Genomic DNA, 14537 nt, shown 5'->3' with positions numbered 1-14537 from the left:
AGGAGGCTCTAAAGGAAGCATCAGTGTTTCCTAGGCTAAAGGAGGTTTTAAAGGAAGCATCAGTGTTTCCTAGGCTAAAAGAGGTTCTAAAGGAAGCATCAGTGTTTCCTAGGCTAAAGGAAGCATCAGTGTTTCCTAGGCTAAAGGAAGAATTAGTGTTTCCTAGGCTAAAAGAGGTTCTAAAGGAAGCATCAGTGTTTCCTAGGCTAAAAGAGGTTCTAAAGGAAGCATCAGTGTTTCCTAGGCTAAAAGAGGTTCGAAAGGAAGAATCAGTGTTTCCTAGGCTAAAGGAAGTATCAGTGTTTCCTAGGCTAAAGGAAGCATCAGTGTTTCCTAGGCTAAAGGAGGCTCTAAAGGAAGCATCAGTGTTTCCTAGGCTAAAAGAGGTTCGAAAGGAAGAATCAGTGTTTCCTAGGCTAAAGGAAGCATCAGTGTTTCCTAGGCTAAAGGAAGCATCAGTGTTTCCTAGGCTAAAAGAGGTTCTAAAGGAAGCATCAGTGTTTCCTAGGCTAAAGGAAGAATTAGTGTTTCCTTGGCTAAAAGAGGTTCTAAAGGAAGCATCAGTGTTTCCTAGGCTAAAGGAAGTTCTAAAGGAAGCATCAGTGTTTCCTAGGCTAAAAGAGGTTCTAAAGGAAGCATCAGTGTTTCCTAGGCTAAAGGAAGCATCAGTGTTTCTTAGGCTAAAAGAAGTTTGAAAGGAAGAATCAGTGTTTCCTAGGCTAAAGGAAGAATCAGTGTTTCCTAGGCTAAAGGAAGCATCAGTGTTTCCTAGGCTAAAGGAGGTTCTAAAGGAAGCATCAGTGTTTCCTAGGCTAAAAGAGGTTCTAAAAGAAGCATCAGTGTTTCCTAGGCTAAAGGAAGCATCAGTGTTTCCTAGGCTAAAGGAAGAATTAGTGTTTCCTAGGCTAAAGGAAGCATCAGTGTTTCCTAGGCTAAAGGAAGTTCTAAAGGAAGCATCAGTTGTTCCGAGGCTAAAGGAGGCTCTAAAGGAAGCATCAGTGTTTCCTAGGCTAAAGGAGGCTCTAAAGGAAGCATCAGTGTTTCCTAGGCTAAAGGAGGTTTTAAAGGAAGCATCAGTGTTTCCTAGGCTAAAAGAGGTTCTAAAAGAAGCATCAGTGTTTCCTAGGCTAAAGGAAGCATCAGTGTTTCCTAGGCTAAAGGAAGAATTAGTGTTTCCTAGGCTAAAAGAGGTTCTAAAGGAAGCATCAGTGTTTCCTAGGCTAAAAGAGGTTCTAAAGGAAACATTAGTGTTTCCTAGGCTAAAAGAGGTTCGAAAGGAAGAATCAGTGTTTCCTAGGCTAAAGGAAGCATCAGTGTTTCCTAGGCTAAAGGAAGCATCAGTGTTTCCTAGGCTAAATGAGGTTCTAAAGGAAGCATCAGTGTTTCCTAGGCTAAAGGAAGCATCAGTGTTTCCTAGGCTAAAGGAGGCTCTAAAGGAAGCATCAGTGTTTCCTAGGCTAAAAGAGGTTCGAAAGGAAGAATCAGTGTTTCCTAGGCTAAAGGAAGCATCAGTGTTTCCTAGGCTAAAGGAAGCATCAGTGTTTCCTAGGCTAAAGGAAGAAATAGTGTTTCCCAGGCTAAAAGAGGTTCTAAAGGAAGCATCAGTGTTTCCTAGGATAAAAGAGGTTCTAAAGGAAGCATCAGTGTTTCCTAGGCTAAAAGAGGTTCGAAAGGAAGCATCAGTGTTTCCTAGGCTAAAGGAAGTTCTAAAGGAAGCATCAGTTGTTCCGAGGCTAAAAGAGGTTCTAAAGGAAGAATCAGTGTTTCCTAGGCTAAAGGAAGCATCAGTGTTTCCTAGGCTAAAAGAGGTTCGAAAGGATGAATCAGTGTTTCCTAGGCTAAAGGAAGCATCAGTGTTTCCTAGGCTAAAAGAAGTTTGAAAGGAAGCATCAGTGTTTCCTAGGCTAAAGGAAGTTCTAAAGGAAGCATCAGTTGTTCCGAGGCTAAAGGAAGCATCAGTCTTTCCTAGGCTAAAGGAGGCTCTAAAGGAAGCATCAGTGTTTCCTAGGCTAAAGGAGGTTCTAAAGGAAGCATCAGTGTTTCCTAGGCTAAAAGAGGTTCTAAAGTAAGCATCAGTGTTTCCTAGGCTAAAGGAAGCATCAGTGTTTCCTAGGCTAAAGGAAGCATCAGTGTTTCCTAGGCTAAAAGAGGTTCTAAAGGAAGCATCAGTGTTTCCTAGGCTAAAGGAAGTTCTAAAGGAAGCATCAGTTGTTCCGAGGCTAAAAGAGGTTCTAAAGGAAGCATCAGTGTTTCCTAGGCTAAAGGATGCATCAGTGTTTCCTAGGCTAAAAGAGGTTCGAAAGGAAGAATCAGTGTTTCCTAGGCTAAAGGAAGCATCAGTGTTTCCTAGGCTAAAAGAAGTTTGAAAGGAAGCATCAGTTGTTCCGAGGCTAATGGAAGCATCAGTGTTTCCTAGGCTAAAGGAGGCTCTAAAGGAAGCATCAGTGTTTCCTAGGCTAAAGGAAGCATCAGTGTTTCCTAGGCTAAAGGAAGTTCTAAAGGAAGCATCAGTTGTTCCGAGGCTAATGGAAGCATCAGTGTTTCCTAGGCTAAAGGAGGCTCTAAAGGAAGCATCAGTGTTTCCTAGGCTAAAGGAAGTTCTAAAGGAAGCATCAGTGTTTCCTAGGCTAAAAGAGGTTCTAAAGGAAGCATCAGTTGTTCCTAGGCTAAAGGAAGTTCTAAAGGAAGCATCAGTTGTTCCGAGGCTAAAGGAAGCATCAGTGTTTCCTAGGCTAAAGGAGGTTCTAAAGGAAGCATCAGTGTTTCCTAGGCTAAAGGAAGCATCAGTGTTTCCTAGGCTAAAGGAAGTTCTAAAGGAAGCATCAGTGTTTCCTAGGCTAAAAGAGGTTCGAAAGGAAGAATCAGTGTTTCCTAGGCTAAAGGAAGCATCAGTGTTTCCTAGGCTAAAGGAGGCTCTAAAGGAAGCATCAGTGTTTCCTAGGCTAAAGGAGGCTCTAAAGGAAGCATCAGTGTTTCCTAGGCTAAAGGAAGCATCAGTGTTTCCTAGGCTAAAGGAAGAATTGGTGTTTCCTAGGCTAAAGGAAGCATCAGTGTTTCCTAGGCTAAAGGAAGCATCAGTGTTTCCTAGGCTAAAGGAAGCATCAGTGTTTCCTAGGCTAAAGGAAGTTCTAAAGGAAGCATCAGTGTTTCCTAGGCTAAAGGAAGCATCAGTGTTTCCTAGGCTAAAGGAAGTTCTAAAGGAAGCATCAGTTGTTCCGAGGCTAAAGGAAGCATCAGTGTTTCCTAGGCTAAAGGAGGCTCTAAAGGAAGCATCAGTGTTTCCTAGGCTAAAGGAGGTTCTAAAGGAAGCATCAGTGTTTCCTAAGCTAAAAGAGGTTCGAAAGGAAGAATCAGTGTTTCCTAGGCTAAAGGAAGCATCACTGTTTCCTAGGCTAAAGGAAGCATCAGTGTTTCCGAGGCTAAAAGAGGTTCTAAAGGAAGCATCAGTGTTTCCTAGGCTAAAGGATGCATCAGTGTTTCCTAGGCTAAAAGAGGTTCGAAAGGAAGAATCAGTGTTTCCTAGGCTAAAGGAAGCATCAGTGTTTCCTAGGCTAAAAGAAGTTTGAAAGGAAGCATCAGTTGTTCCGAGGCTAATGGAAGCATCAGTGTTTCCTAGGCTAAAGGAGGCTCTAAAGGAAGCATCAGTGTTTCCTAGGCTAAAGGAAGCATCAGTGTTTCCTAGGCTAAAGGAAGTTCTAAAGGAAGCATCAGTTGTTCCGAGGCTAATGGAAGCATCAGTGTTTCCTAGGCTAAAGGAGGCTCTAAAGGAAGCATCAGTGTTTCCTAGGCTAAAGGAAGTTCTAAAGGAAGCATCAGTGTTTCCTAGGCTAAAAGAGGTTCTAAAGGAAGCATCAGTTGTTCCTAGGCTAAAGGAAGTTCTAAAGGAAGCATCAGTTGTTCCGAGGCTAAAGGAAGCATCAGTGTTTCCTAGGCTAAAGGAGGTTCTAAAGGAAGCATCAGTGTTTCCTAGGCTAAAGGAAGCATCAGTGTTTCCTAGGCTAAAAGAGGTTCGAAAGGAAGAATCAGTGTTTCCTAGGCTAAAGGAAGCATCAGTGTTTCCTAGGCTAAAGGAGGCTCTAAAGGAAGCATCAGTGTTTCCTAGGCTAAAGGAGGCTCTAAAGGAAGCATCAGTGTTTCCTAGGCTAAAGGAAGCATCAGTGTTTCCTAGGCTAAAGGAAGAATTGGTGTTTCCTAGGCTAAAGGAAGCATCAGTGTTTCCTAGGCTAAAGGAAGCATCAGTGTTTCCTAGGCTAAAGGAAGCATCAGTGTTTCCTAGGCTAAAGGAAGTTCTAAAGGAAGCATCAGTGTTTCCTAGGCTAAAGGAAGCATCAGTGTTTCCTAGGCTAAAGGAAGTTCTAAAGGAAGCATCAGTTGTTCCGAGGCTAAAGGAAGCATCAGTGTTTCCTAGGCTAAAGGAGGCTCTAAAGGAAGCATCAGTGTTTCCTAGGCTAAAGGAGGTTCTAAAGGAAGCATCAGTGTTTCCTAAGCTAAAAGAGGTTCGAAAGGAAGAATCAGTGTTTCCTAGGCTAAAGGAAGCATCACTGTTTCCTAGGCTAAAGGAAGCATCAGTGTTTCCTAGGCTAAAGGAGGCTCTAAAGGAAGCATCAGTGTTTCCTAGGCTAAAGGAAGCATCAGTGTTTCCTAGGCTAAAAGAAGTTTGAAAGGAAGCATCAGTTGTTCCGAGGCTAATGGAAGCATCAGTGTTTCCTAGGCTAAAGGAGGCTCTAAAGGAAGCATCAGTGTTTCCTAGGCTAAAGGAAGCATCAGTGTTTCCTAGGCTAAAGGAAGTTCTAAAGGAAGCATCAGTTGTTCCGAGGCTAATGGAAGCATCAGTGTTTCCTAGGCTAAAGGAAGTTCTAAAGGAAGCATCAGTTGTTCCGAGGCTAATGGAAGCATCAGTGTTTCCTAGGCTAAAGGAGGTTCTAAAGGAAGCATCAGTGTTTCCTAGGCTAAAAGAGGTTCTAAAGGAAGCATCAGTGTTTCCTAGGCTAAAGGAAGCATCAGTGTTTCCTAGGCTAAAGGAAGCATCAGTGTTTCCTAGGCTAAAAGAGGTTCTAAAGGAAGCATCAGTGTTTCCTAGGCTAAAGGAAGCATCAGTGTTTCCTAGGCTAAAAGAAGTTTGAAAGGAAGCATCAGTGTTTCCTAGGCTAAAGGAAGTTCTAAATGAAGCATCAGTTGTTCCGAGGCTAAAGGAAGCATCAGTGTTTCCTAGGCTAAAGGAGGCTCTAAAGGAAGCATCAGTGTTTCCTAGGCTAAAGGAGGTTTTAAAGGAAGCATCAGTTGTTCCGAGGCTAAAGGAAGCATCAGTGTTTCCTAGGCTAAAGGAGGCTCTAAAGGAAGCATCAGTGTTTCCTAGGCTAAAGGAGGTTTTATAGGAAGCATCAGTGTTTCCTAGGCTAAAGGAAGAATTAGTGTTTCCTAGGCTAAAAGAGGTTCTAAAGGAAGCATCAGTGTTTCCTAGGCTAAAAGAGGTTCTAAAGGAAGCATCAGTGTTTCCTAGGCTAAAAGAGGTTCGAAAGGAAGAATCAGTGTTTCCTAGGCTAAAGGAAGTATCAGTGTTTCCTAGGCTAAAGGAAGCATCAGTGTTTCCTAGGCTAAAGGAGGCTCTAAAGGAAGCATCAGTGTTTCCTAGGCTAAAGGAGGCTCTAAAGGAAGCATCAGTGTTTCCTAGGCTAAAAGAGGTTCGAAAGGAAGAATCAGTGTTTCCTAGGCTAAAGGAAGCATCAGTGTTTCCTAGGCTAAAGGAAGCATCAGTGTTTCCTAGGCTAAAAGAGGTTCTAAAGGAAGCATCAGTGTTTCCTAGGCTAAAGGAAGAATTAGTGTTTCCTAGGCTAAAAGAGGTTCTAAAGGAAGCATCAGTGTTTCCTAGGCTAAAGGAAGCATCAGTGTTTCCTAGGCTAAAAGAGGTTCGAAAGGAAGAATCAGTTTTTCCTAGGCTAAAGGAAGCATCAGTGTTTCCTAGGCTAAAAGAAGTTTGAAAGGAAGCATCCGTGTTTCCTAGGCTAAAGGAAGCATCAGTGTTTCCTAGGCTAAAGGAAGATTTAGTGTTTCCTAGGCTAAAAGAGGTTCTAAAGGAAGCATCAGTGTTTCCTAGGCTAAAAGAGGTTCGAAAGGAAGAATCAGTGTTTCCTAGGCTAAAGGAAGCATCAGTTGTTCCGAGGCTAAAGGAAGCATCAGTGTTTCCTAGGCTAAAGGAAGTTCTAAAGGAAGCATCAGTTGTTCCGAGGCTAAAGGAAGCATCAGTGTTTCCTAGGCTAAAAGAGGTTCTAAAGGAAGCATCAGTGTTTCCTAGGCTAAAAGAGGTTCGAAAGGAAGAATCAGTGTTTCCTAGGCTAAAGGAAGCATCAGTGTTTCCTAGGCTAAAGGAAGCATCAGTGTTTCCTAGGCTAAAGGAAGCATCAGTGTTTCCTAGGCTAAAAGAGGTTCGAAAGGAAGAATCAGTCTTTCCTAGGCTAAAGGAAGCATCAGTGTTTCCTAGGCTAAAGGAGGCTCTAAAGGAAGCATCAGTGTTTCCGAGGCTAAAGGAGGCTCTAAAGGAAGCATCAGTGTTTCCTAGGCTAAAGGAAGCATCAGTGTTTCCTAGGCTAAAAGAGGTTCGAAAGGAAGAATCAGTGTTTCCTAGGCTAAAGGAAGCATCAGTGTTTCCTAGGCTAAAAGAAGTTTGAAAGGAAGCATCAGTGTTTCCTAGGCTAAAGGAGGCTCTAAAGGAAGCATCAGTGTTTCCTAGGCTAAAGGAGGCTCTAAAGGAAGCATCAGTGTTTCCTAGGCTAAAGGAAGCATCAGTGTTTCCTAGGCTAAAAGAGGTTCGAAAGGAAGAATCAGTGTTTCCTAGGCTAAAGGAAGCATCAGTGTTTCCTAGGCTAAAAGAAGTTTGAAAGGAAGCATCAGTGTTTCCTAGGCTAAAGGAAGTTCTAAAGGAAGCATCAGTTGTTCCGAGGCTAAAGGAAGCATCAGTGTTTCCTAGGCTAAAGGAGGCTCTAAAGGAAGCGTCAGTGTTTCCTAGGCTAAAGGAGGTTTTAAAGGAAGCATCAGTGTTTCCTAGGCTAAAAGAGGTTCTAAAGGAAGCATTAGTGTTTCCTAGGCTAAAGGAAGCATCAGTGTTTCCAAGGCTAAAGGAAGAATTAGTGTTTCCTAGGCTAAAAGAGGTTCTAAAGTAAGCATCAGTGTTTCCTAGGCTAAAAGAGGTTCTAAAGGAAGCATCAGTGTTTCCTAGGCTAAAAGAGGTTCGAAAGGAAGAATCAGTGTTTCCTAGGCTAAAGGAAGCATCAGTGTTTCCTAGGCTAAAGGAAGCATCAGTGTTTCCTAGGCTAAAGGAGGCTCTAAAGGAAGCATCAGTGTTTCCTAGGCTAAAGGAGGCTCTAAAGGAAGCATCAGTGTTTCCTAGGCTAAAGGAGGTTCTAAAGGAAGCATCAGTGTTTCCTAGGCTAAAGGAAGCATCAGTGTTTCCTAGGCTAAAAGAGGTTCGAAAGGAAGAATCAGTGTTTCCTAGGCTAAATGAAGCATCAGTGTTTCCTAGGCTAAAGGAAGCATCAGTGTTTCCTAGGCTAAAAGAGGTTCTAAAGGAAGCATCAGTGTTTCCTAGGCTAAAGGAAGCATCAGTGTTTCCTAGGCTAAAGGAAGAATTAGTGTTTCCTAGGCTAAAAGAGGTTCTAAAGGAAGCATCAGTGTTTCCTAGGCTAAAAGAGGTTCTAAAGGAAGTATCAGTGTTTCCTAGGCTAAAAGAGGTTCGAAAGGAAGAATCAGTGTTTCCTAGGCTAAAGGAAGCATCAGTGTTTCCTAGGCTAAAGGAAGCATCGGTGTTTCCTAGGCTAAAGGAAGCATCAGTGTTTCCTAGGCTAAAGGAGGCTCTAAAGGAAGCATCAGTGTTTCCTAGGCTAAAGGAGGTTTTAAAGGAAGCATCAGTGTTTCCTAGGCTAAAAGAGGTTCTAAAGGAAGCATTAGTGTTTCCTAGGCCAAAGGAAGCATCAGTGTTTCCAAGGCTAAAGGAAGAATTAGTGTTTCCTAGGCTAAAAGAGGTTCTAAAGGAAGCATCAGTGTTTCCTAGGCTAAAAGAGGTTCTAAAGGAAGCATCAGTGTTTCCTAGGCTAAAAGAGGTTCGAAAGGAAGAATCAGTGTTTCCTAGGCTAAAGGAAGCATCAGTGTTTCCTAGGCTAAAGGAAGCATCAGTGTTTCCTAGGCTAAAGGAGGCTCTAAAGGAAGCATCAGTGTTTCCTAGGCTAAAGGAGGCTCTAAAGGAAGCATCAGTGTTTCCTAGGCTAAAGGAGGTTCTAAAGGAAGCATCAGTGTTTCCTAGGCTAAAAGAGGTTCTAAAGTAAGCATCAGTGTTTCCTAGGCTAAAGGAAGCATCAGTGTTTCCTAGGCTAAAGGAAGCATCAGTGTTTCCTAGGCTAAAAGAGGTTCTAAAGGAAGCATCAGTGTTTCCTAGGCTAAAGGAAGTTCTAAAGGAAGCATCAGTTGTTCCGAGGCTAAAAGAGGTTCTAAAGGAAGCATCAGTGTTTCCTAGGCTAAAGGATGCATCAGTGTTTCCTAGGCTAAAAGAGGTTCGAAAGGAAGAATCAGTGTTTCCTAGGCTAAAGGAAGCATCAGTGTTTCCTAGGCTAAAAGAAGTTTGAAAGGAAGCATCAGTTGTTCCGAGGCTAAAGGAAGCATCAGTGTTTCCTAGGCTAAAGGAGGCTCTAAAGGAAGCATCAGTGTTTCCTAGGCTAGAGGAAGCATCAGTGTTTCCTAGGCTAAAGGAAGTTCTAAAGGAAGCATCAGTTGTTCCGAGGCTAATGGAAGCATCAGTGTTTCCTAGGCTAAAGGAGGCTCTAAAGGAAGCATCAGTGTTTCCTAGGCTAAAGGAAGTTCTAAAGGAAGCATCAGTGTTTCCTAGGCTAAAAGAGGTTCTAAAGGAAGCATCAGTTGTTCCTAGGCTAAAGGAAGTTCTAAAGGAAGCATCAGTTGTTCCGAGGCTAAAGGAAGCATCAGTGTTTCCTAGGCTAAAGGAGGTTCTAAAGGAAGCATCAGTGTTTCCTAGGCTAAAGGAAGCATCAGTGTTTCCTAGGCTAAAGGAAGTTCTAAAGGAAGCATCAGTGTTTCCTAGGCTAAAAGAGGTTCGAAAGGAAGAATCAGTGTTTCCTAGGCTAAAGGAAGCATCAGTGTTTCCTAGGCTAAAGGAGGCTCTAAAGGAAGCATCAGTGTTTCCTAGGCTAAAGGAGGCTCTAAAGGAAGCATCAGTGTTTCCTAGGCTAAAGGAAGCATCAGTGTTTCCTAGGCTAAAGGAAGAATTGGTGTTTCCTAGGCTAAAGGAAGCATCAGTGTTTCCTAGGCTAAAGGAAGCATCAGTGTTTCCTAGGCTAAAGGAAGCATCAGTGTTTCCTAGGCTAAAGGAAGTTCTAAAGGAAGCATCAGTGTTTCCTAGGCTAAAGGAAGCATCAGTGTTTCCTAGGCTAAAGGAAGTTCTAAAGGAAGCATCAGTTGTTCCGAGGCTAAAGGAAGCATCGGTGTTTCCTAGGCTAAAGGAGGCTCTAAAGGAAGCATCAGTGTTTCCTAGGCTAAAGGAGGTTCTAAAGGAAGCATCAGTGTTTCCTAAGCTAAAAGAGGTTCGAAAGGAAGAATCAGTGTTTCCTAGGCTAAAGGAAGCATCACTGTTTCCTAGGCTAAAGGAAGCATCAGTGTTTCCGAGGCTAAAAGAGGTTCTAAAGGAAGCATCAGTGTTTCCTAGGCTAAAGGATGCATCAGTGTTTCCTAGGCTAAAAGAGGTTCGAAAGGAAGAATCAGTGTTTCCTAGGCTAAAGGAAGCATCAGTGTTTCCTAGGCTAAAAGAAGTTTGAAAGGAAGCATCAGTTGTTCCGAGGCTAATGGAAGCATCAGTGTTTCCTAGGCTAAAGGAGGCTCTAAAGGAAGCATCAGTGTTTCCTAGGCTAAAGGAAGCATCAGTGTTTCCTAGGCTAAAGGAAGTTCTAAAGGAAGCATCAGTTGTTCCGAGGCTAATGGAAGCATCAGTGTTTCCTAGGCTAAAGGAGGCTCTAAAGGAAGCATCAGTGTTTCCTAGGCTAAAGGAAGTTCTAAAGGAAGCATCAGTGTTTCCTAGGCTAAAAGAGGTTCTAAAGGAAGCATCAGTTGTTCCTAGGCTAAAGGAAGTTCTAAAGGAAGCATCAGTTGTTCCGAGGCTAAAGGAAGCATCAGTGTTTCCTAGGCTAAAGGAGGTTCTAAAGGAAGCATCAGTGTTTCCTAGGCTAAAGGAAGCATCAGTGTTTCCTAGGCTAAAGGAAGTTCTAAAGGAAGCATCAGTGTTTCCTAGGCTAAAAGAGGTTCGAAAGGAAGAATCAGTGTTTCCTAGGCTAAAGGAAGCATCAGTGTTTCCTAGGCTAAAGGAGGCTCTAAAGGAAGCATCAGTGTTTCCTAGGCTAAAGGAGGCTCTAAAGGAAGCATCAGTGTTTCCTAGGCTAAAGGAAGCATCAGTGTTTCCTAGGCTAAAGGAAGAATTGGTGTTTCCTAGGCTAAAGGAAGCATCAGTGTTTCCTAGGCTAAAGGAAGCATCAGTGTTTCCTAGGCTAAAGGAAGTTCTAAAGGAAGCATCAGTGTTTCCTAGGCTAAAGGAAGCATCAGTGTTTCCTAGGCTAAAGGAAGTTCTAAAGGAAGCATCAGTTGTTCCGAGGCTAAAGGAAGCATCAGTGTTTCCTAGGCTAAAGGAGGCTCTAAAGGAAGCATCAGTGTTTCCTAGGCTAAAGGAGGTTCTAAAGGAAGCATCAGTGTTTCCTAAGCTAAAAGAGGTTCGAAAGGAAGAATCAGTGTTTCCTAGGCTAAAGGAAGCATCACTGTTTCCTAGGCTAAAGGAAGCATCAGTGTTTCCTAGGCTAAAGGAGGCTCTAAAGGAAGCATCAGTGTTTCCTAGGCTAAAGGAAGCATCAGTGTTTCCTAGGCTAAAGGAAGTTCTAAAGGAAGCATCAGTTGTTCCGAGGCTAATGGAAGCATCAGTGTTTCCTAGGCTAAAGGAAGTTCTAAAGGAAGCATCAGTTGTTCCGAGGCTAAAGGAAGCATCAGTGTTTCCTAGGCTAAAAGAGGTTCTAAAGGAAGCATCAGTGTTTCCTAGGCTAAAGGAAGCATCAGTGTTTCCTAGGCTAAAGGAAGCATCAGTGTTTCCTAGGCTAAAAGAGGTTCTAAAGGAAGCATCAGTGTTTCCTAGGCTAAAGGAAGCATCAGTGTTTCCTAGGCTAAAGGAAGCATCAGTGTTTCCTAGGCTAAAAGAGGTTCTAAAGGAAGCATAAGTGTTTCCTAGGCTAAAGGAAGCATCAGTGTTTCCTAGGCTAAAAGAAGTTTGAAAGGAAGCATCAGTGTTTCCTAGGCTAAAGGAAGTTCTAAAGGAAGCATCAGTTGTTCCGAGGCTAAAGGAAGCATCAGTGTTTCCTAGGCTAAAGGAGGCTCTAAAGGAAGCATCAGTGTTTCCTAGGCTAAAGGAGGTTTTAAAGGAAGCATCAGTGTTTCCTAGGCTAAAAGAGGTTCTAAAGGAAGCATCAGTGTTTCCTAGGCTATAGGAAGCATCAGTGTTTCCTAGGCTAAAGGAAGAATTAGTGTTTCCTAGGCTAAAAGAGGTTCTAAAGGAAGCATCAGTGTTTCCTAGGCTAAAAGAGGTTCTAAAGGAAGCATCAGTGTTTCCTAGGCTAAAAGAGGTTCGAAAGGAAGAATCAGTGTTTCCTAGGCTAAAGGAAGTATCAGTGTTTCCTAGGCTAAAGGAAGCATCAGTGTTTCCTAGGCTAAAGGAGGCTCTAAAGGAAGCATCAGTGTTTCCTAGGCTAAAGGAGGCTCTAAAGGAAGCATCAGTGTTTCCTAGGCTAAAAGAGGTTCGAAAGGAAGAATCAGTGTTTCCTAGGCTAAAGGAAGCATCAGTGTTTCCTAGGCTAAAGGAAGCATCAGTGTTTCCTAGGCTAAAAGAGGTTCTAAAGGAAGCATCAGTGTTTCCTAGGCTAAAGGAAGAATTAGTGTTTCCTAGGCTAAAAGAGGTTCTAAAGGAAGCATCAGTGTTTCCTAGGCTAAAGGAAGCATCAGTGTTTCCTAGGCTAAAAGAGGTTCGAAAGGAAGCATCAGTGTTTCCTAGGCTAAAGGAAGCATCAGTGTTTCCTAGGCTAAAAGAAGTTTGAAAGGAAGCATCAGTGTTTCCTAGGCTAAAGGAAGCATCAGTGTTTCCTAGGCTAAAGGAAGATTTAGTGTTTCCTAGGCTAAAAGAGGTTCTAAAGGAAGCATCAGTGTTTCCTAGGCTAAAAGAGGTTCGAAAGGAAGAATCAGTGTTTCCTAGGCTAAAGGAAGCATCAGTTGTTCCGAGGCTAAAGGAAGCATCAGTGTTTCCTAGGCTAAAGGAAGTTCTAAAGGAAGCATCAGTTGTTCCGAGGCTAAAGGAAGCATCAGTGTTTCCTAGGCTAAAAGAGGTTCTAAAGGAAGCATCAGTGTTTCCTAGGCTAAAAGAGGTTCGAAAGGAAGAATCAGTGTTTCCTAGGCTAAAGGAAGCATCAGTGTTTCCTAGGCTAAAGGAAGCATCAGTGTTTCCTAGGCTAAAGGAAGCATCAGTGTTTCCTAGGCTAAAAGAGGTTCGAAAGGAAGAATCAGTCTTTCCTAGGCTAAAGGAAGCATCAGTGTTTCCTAGGCTAAAGGAGGCTCTAAAGGAAGCATCAGTGTTTCCTAGGCTAAAGGAGGCTCTAAAGGAAGCATCAGTGTTTCCTAGGCTAAAAGAGGTTCGAAAGGAAGAATCAGTGTTTCCTAGGCTAAAGGAAGCATCAGTGTTTCCTAGGCTAAAGGAAGCATCAGTGTTTCCTAGGCTAAAAGAGGTTCTAAAGGAAGCATCAGTGTTTCCTAGGCTAAAGGAAGAATTAGTGTTTCCTAGGCTAAAAGAGGTTCTAAAGGAAGCATCAGTGTTTCCTAGGCTAAAGGAGGTTCTAAAGGAAGCATCAGTGTTTCCTAGGCTAAAAGAAGTTTGAAAGGAAGAATCAGTGTTTCCTAGGCTAAAGGAAGAATCAGTGTTTCCTAGGCTAAAGGAAGCATTAGTGTTTCCTAGGCTAAAGGAAGTTCTAAAGGAAGCATCAGTTGTTCCGAGGCTAAAGGAGGTTTTAAAGGAAGCATCAGTGTTTCCTAGGCTAAAGGAGGTTCTAAAGGAAGCATCAGTGTTTCCTAGGCTAAAGGAGGCTCTAAAGGAAGCATCAGTGTTTCCTAGGCTAAAGGAGGTTTTAAAGGAAGCATCAGTGTTTCCTAGGCTAAAAGAGGTTCTAAAAGAAGCATCAGTGTTTCCTAGGCTAAAGGAAGCATCAGTGTTTCCTAGGCTAAAGGAAGAATTAGTGTTTCCTAGGCTAAAAGAGGTTCTAAAGGAAACATCAGTGTTTCCTAGGCTAAAAGAGGTTCGAAAGGAAGAATCAGTGTTTCCTAGGCTAAAGGAAGCATCAGTGTTTCCTAGGCTAAAGGAAGCATCAGTGTTTCCTAGGCTAAATGAGGTTCTAAAGGAAGCATCAGTGTTTCCTAGGCTAAAGGAAGCATCAGTGTTTCCTAGGCTAAAGGAGGCTCTAAAGGAAGCATCAGTGTTTCCTAGGCTAAAAGAGGTTCGAAAGGAAGAATCAGTGTTTCCTAGGCTAAAGGAAGCATCAGTGTTTCCTAGGCTAAAGGAAGCATCAGTGTTTCCTAGGCTAAAGGAAGAAATAGTATTTCCTAGGCTAAAAGAGGTTCTAAAGGAAGCATCAGTGTTTCCTAGTCTAAAAGAGGTTCTAAAGGAAGCATCAGTGTTTCCTAGGCTAAAAGAGGTTCGAAAGGAAGCATCAGTGTTTCCTAGGCTAAAGGAAGTTCTAAAGGAAGCATCAGTTGTTCCGAGGCTAAAAGAGGTTCTAAAGGAAGAATCAGTGTTTCCTAGGCTAAAGGAAGCATCAGTGTTTCCTAGGCTAAAAGAGGTTCGAAAGGAAGAATCAGTGTTTCCTAGGCTAAAGGAAGCATCAGTGTTTCCTAGGCTAAAAGAAGTTTGAAAGGAAGCATCAGTGTTTCCTAGGCTAAAGGAAGTTCTAAAGGAAGCATCAGTTGTTCCGAGGCTAAATGAAGCATCAGTGTTTCCTAGGCTAAAGGAGGCTCTAAAGGAAGCATCAGTGTTTCCTAGGCTAAAGGAGGTTCTAAAGGAAGCATCAGTGTTTCCTAGGCTAAAAGAGGTTCTAAAGGAAGCATCAGTGTTTCCTAGGCTAAAGGAAGCATCAGTGTTTCCTAGGCTAAAGGAAGCATCAGTGTTTCCTAGGCTAAAAGAGGTTCTAAAGGAAGCATCAGTGTTTCCTAGGCTAAAGGAAGTTCTAAAGGAAGCATCAGTTGTTCCGAGGCTAAAAGAGGTTCTAAAGGAAGCATCAGTGTTTCCTAGGCTAAAGGATGCATCAGTGTTTCCTAGGCTAAAAGAGGTTCGAAAGGAAGAATCAGTGTTTCCTAGGCTAAAGGAGGCTCTAAAGGAAGCATCAGTGTTTCCTAGGCTAAAGGACGTTTTAAAGGAAGCATCAGTGTTTCCTAGGCTAAAAGAGGTTCTAAAGGAAGCATCAGTGTTTCCTAGG

Source organism: Blennius ocellaris (assembly GCF_963422515.1).
Source record: "Blennius ocellaris genome assembly, contig: SUPER_24_unloc_1, whole genome shotgun sequence".
Taxonomy (NCBI): domain Eukaryota; kingdom Metazoa; phylum Chordata; class Actinopteri; order Blenniiformes; family Blenniidae; genus Blennius; species Blennius ocellaris.
The sequence above is the reverse complement of the archived record's forward strand: the minus strand, read 5'-3'. Positions refer to the sequence as shown.